The sequence below is a fragment of the Microtus ochrogaster genome, chromosome 4 (assembly GCF_000317375.1).
Source record: "Microtus ochrogaster isolate Prairie Vole_2 chromosome 4, MicOch1.0, whole genome shotgun sequence".
NCBI lineage: Eukaryota > Metazoa > Chordata > Mammalia > Rodentia > Cricetidae > Microtus > Microtus ochrogaster.
Window position 1 is genome coordinate 82,699,327 of NC_022011.1, and position 4,795 is coordinate 82,704,121.

A 4,795-nucleotide genomic window follows, 5' to 3' on the forward strand; every position below is an offset into this window, starting at 1 on the left:
TGGCTGGGGGGGGCGTGCAATGGCTGGGGGGCCATGCAATGGCTGGGCGGCCGTGCAATGGCTGGGGGGCCGTGCAATGGCTGGGGGGCCATGCAATCTCATTTAAAAGGTGTTCAAAAGCCACGGAGAATAGCAGCATCTCCTCCCACAAGCCCAGAGGTTCCCAGCTGCTGTGCCCAGGCCTTTCGCGCCCATCCTCCAGCAGGGCAGATGGAAACCACAGATGAAAGGGCCTCCCATTGCTCTTCTTTCTGTCACCGACTATAGGCTGTAGGGCCACCCTCTTGGTATCCACCTGGCTCCTTAATAGGCCACTGAGAAGCCATTTGCAGAATTTCCAGGCTATGGCCCACAAACCCATTACCTTGGTATGAGGGGTGACAGATGTTTCCAGATGTGACCCCTCTATGCCACCTCTCCATCTCTGAACTTTCTTCCATGTAAGCAGACGAAGCAGAGTGCTAAGGAAGACCTCTGCGGTGGCAGGAGACAAAATGACCCAAGTTCTCAGCAGGATTCAGATGTCTTCACCTCTCAGAAGAAGAAAGAAAAAGAGGAGGGGGAGAAGGGAAAAGGAGGGAGGGTCAGAAAGAGGAGGGGGAGAAGGAAAGACGAGGGAGGGTCAAGAAGAAGAGGGGGGGGCAGAAGTGAAGGGACAGTGTCTGGGGTGGCTCAGCAGCGCCTCTCAGGCTGGCCAGGGGGATGGTGATACGGTCAGCAAGTCCTTAGACTTGGGAGTTAGAGGAGATGAAGGAACAGGAAGCAGCAAGGCTGGGGTCTGGAGAGGGCACTATTCCACCCCAAAGCCAGAGGATCCCTTTGTTTTGAGTAAATCCTAAGAGACGAGCCTGGGTCTCATACTTGGCAGAATCATGTACAGGGATTTGGGGGCATCTGAGCAGTGACTATTGTGCCCAAAGTGAGACTACCTGAGTATCCCAGAAGTTGAGGTATCCCTGGGGTACATGAGAGAATTCCATTAAAGAAGGAACTTAAGGTACTTTCCCCCCTCAATTGGAAGAAAAGGACTCCAAATCAAAAATTAATTTCTTGTAGATTTCAGTCCCTAGGCTGAGATTTACACTCGTGTCCTATGTGTGGGAAATGCTTATTACAAAGTCAGACAGACTTCTTTCTTGCAGGATTTCTCAGAAATTTAACATTTTAAAATATTCCATTCGGTAGATCACTGGAGTGCTGGCAGATGATTAATGACCAACTTGAGAATTAAATCCGGGCTTAAAAGCCTTGATTTCTAGTGTCGCAACTTCCATGGTGGAAACCCCTCGGGCCTGTGGAGGACTTTGTCGTTTCGTGACCCCAATCCCAGCTCTGACATCCTAACAACCAGGGGTGATCCAGAGGACTCCTCTCCACGACAGAGTCAATGAACTCACATGCAAAACTCCACTTTGCCCGACAGTAACACGGCTCGAGACCCTGTGCTCTCATGAAGCAAACCATCAGCTTCTAGGCTCATCACAATCGTTCCACATAAATGGCTGCTTTTTCTTTTCTTTGAGAAAGTCCTTTACTGCCGACAATGGGCTGACCTTGCTTCTCTCGCAGTCACAGCCTCCGGGGTTGTGGGGAGAGCACGGGTGTGCATCATCGCGTTTCTCTAAGTGACGACAATCACGCCAACCTGACTGGCAAGAAGAACGTGGGAAAGGCAGGGTCCCTGTGCTGAATTGACGATGCTCTATGATGGCCTCATCAGTCCTGTGTGTTACTGCTCATGCCTCTGTGGACTTTGAAGCCTGCATGAGAGACAGCATCCATCACTTTTGCTCTGTTCGTTCTTGGGCTCTCTCAATGGAGGTCAAGATGAGCTGAGCATGGGACTTTCTGAATGACTCCCGGGACAGCACCAGCGCCAGAGTCTCAATTTGCTTCTGGAAGGATGACTCCACCCCCACCCCAGAAGGGAGAGCCTGCTGCTCAGTCAAGCCCGTCCATGGCCACAGCACAGCCATGCTGGAGCTTCTGGCTCAGAGAATCTGCTAGATGATGTTGTTTTAAGATGCTAAATTTGGGGGGTAATTTGTTACGCCACATGATATAATTAATGCAAAACCTAATCTGTAGGAGCGTTTTAACTTAAAAGGGAAGAAAAGATGAAAATGAATAAAGAGAAATATGTGAAGCCAACCAGCATGTGGATAATTATGTCCTGATTGTTACAGAGTTCTAAGAGGGGGTGGGGGAGGAGGCTGTACAGAGGGAAAACAAGAGGCTTATTTACGAAGCTTTCCAGAGGTTATTTTAGAAGGAAAAGGAGCCCGAAGAAAGGCAAGACCCTTCGTAGGGTACTCTCCTTTGAGCAGAAATCAAACCTTGAGTTCATCCCAATGGTCTTTGTAATTTTGTTTTGTTTTTTGTTTTTCAAGACAGGGTTTCTCTGGAGCCAGACCTAGAATTAGTTCTTGTAGACCAGGCTGGCCTCAGACTCACAGAGAGGCCTGCCTCTGCTTCCCAAGTGCTGGGATTAAAGGTGTGCACCACCGCCGCCCGGCCTAATGGTCTTTGTAAAACTGTGAAACTCATAGGAAAATCCAGGGTCTATCTTGAAGCCCAACACGGCGGTACAACACTGTAGTCCCACTGCTTGGGAATCGGACGAGGGAAGATCACATGAGCTCGGCTGCGGGAGGTGGAGGACGTCCTAAGGCAATGTATGTTGTTGATATGAGCCCAGCCATGGCAAAGACTAACGCCTCAGATGCATGGGAATGGCAAAGTCTTCCCCGGGCAAGGGTCAGAGGAATGGCAAAGCCTTCCTCTGGTTCAAATCCTAGTGTCTACAAAGATTGACCCAGTGTGAGCTTCCTCCTCTGGAGGCCCTGATGACTGCAACCCAAGACTGCTTCTGCAGAGACCTCACGCGGAGTCCGACTCCTCCTCCTTGTGCGGTACACATCAATTCACCCCACCTACACACTCTGCTTCTGAGTTGTGTAGCTGGTGTCCCCCTTCAGAACAACACATCACACACACACACACACACACACACACACACACACACACACGCACCCCATATATATACAAAGGTACAACAAAACAGATTCGGATCTTTGGAATGCTAGATAAAGAGTCTTTTCTTTCTTTTTCTTTCTTTCTACTCTTGTAAAGTCATCTAGACTTAAAAATTAACTAAAATTAAAAAGTGTCTTACCAGTCTGCAATCTGTCATCACCGATCGCTAATTACCACAGAAAGTCAGGGTGATTATTAGATTGGATTAAATGATAGAATCAGAAGTTTCAGTTCTTGAGGAGTTGGTTTCCATGCTGGAGAAATAGATGATTTCTATTTGGTTGAAAGGAAAGAATAAACAAACAAACAAAAGCTCCTCAATTGACCAGAGAAAATTAGTGGCTCTCCACGTCCTTTCTCGGTTTCCACTTGGCTTTTGTCAAGGAAGCCGAAGTCGAGCCTGTGGAAACACTGGCTGCATCAGCATGCCCACAAAACGTTCATTCTGCCTGAGTCTCAGTCAATGCCTTGGGGAAGCTTGTTTAAACCAAAGGGGAAATCAAAGTGCACGAATAAACATCTTGAAGGAAGAGCAGCCGAATAAAAAGTAAATACGCACAAAGCACAGTCAATCTCATCAATAGTTAGGGAAGGTGCAGACTAAAATGTAGGGAGATTGAATAACTAAAACTGTCGCAGAAAGCCAGACCCAAAAAGAGGAACATGGGATGTACTCACTCATATTTGGTTTCTAGCCATAAATAAAGGACATTGAGTTTATAATTCGCGATCCTAGAGAAGCTAAATAAGAAGGTAAATCCAAAGACAAACATATAGTCATCCTCCTGAATATTAACCTTCATCAGGCGATGAAAGGAGACAGAGACAGAGACCCACATTGGAACACCGGACAGAAATCTCAAGGTCCAAATCAGGAGCAGAAGGAGAGGGAGCACGAGCAAGGAACTCAGGACCGCGAGGGGTACACCCACACACTGAGACAATGGGGATGTTCTATCGGGAACCCACTAAGGCCAGCTGGCCTGGCTCTGAAAAAGCATGGGATAAAACCGGACTTGCTGAACATAGCGGACAATGAGGACTACTGAGATCTCAAGAACAATGGCAATGGGTTTTTGATCCTACTGCACGTACTGGCTTTGGGGGAGCCTAGGCAGTTTGGATGCTCACCTTACTAGACCTGGATGGAGGTGGGCGGTCCTTGGACTTCCCACAGGTCAGGGAACCCTGATTACTCTTCGAGCTGATGAGGGAGAGGGACTTGATCGGGGGAGGGGGAGGGAAATGGGAGGCGGTGGCGGGGAGGAGGCAGAAATCCTTAATAAATAAATTAATTAATTAAAAATAAAAAAATAAAAATAAAAACCTTCTTCTCAACCACAAAAAAAAAAAAAAAAACTGTCGCAGAAGGACGAAGTCTAAAAAGTTTGTTAGTGTTCAGCAGTGGGAGCTAGGGGGACCCAGGTAACTCACAGTGGGTGGGATGTAAGCTGGCAGAATCTTTCCAGACAACCTGAGGACCCTTAGCGTGACGTTGCATGCACAAACCCCTTGTCTGAGCAGTTCTGTTCCTCACGCTTTCTCCTTGCCGTGACTGTACGAGGAAGAAAAGTTTCAAGACATTCCCTTCAGCCTTTTGGGAGATAATCAGTTAGACATCTCAACGTGTAGAACATGGGGCTTGCTAAGAAAACAAATGGTAGCAAATAGTACATAGTGCTGTCTTATTTTCTATAGATTTATGAGGTTGTGCAATCAGCCAAGAGCCCTTGCAGTTGGTTCATTCTTGTCTTTTGAT

The 4,795-nt window shown here is 47.6% G+C and overlaps 1 long non-coding RNA gene across 1 annotated transcript in view; it reads left to right on the forward strand.

The window, feature by feature from the left end:
- The window catches only part of LOC113458488, a 6,885-nt gene extending 4,550 nt beyond the window's left edge, over positions 1-2,335 (forward strand). The window contains exon 3 of the long non-coding RNA XR_003378864.1: positions 1,186-2,335. This is a non-coding gene — a long non-coding RNA (uncharacterized LOC113458488). The remainder of the gene's footprint in view (positions 1-1,185) is intronic.
- The last annotated feature ends 2,460 nt before the right edge of the window (positions 2,336-4,795 follow it).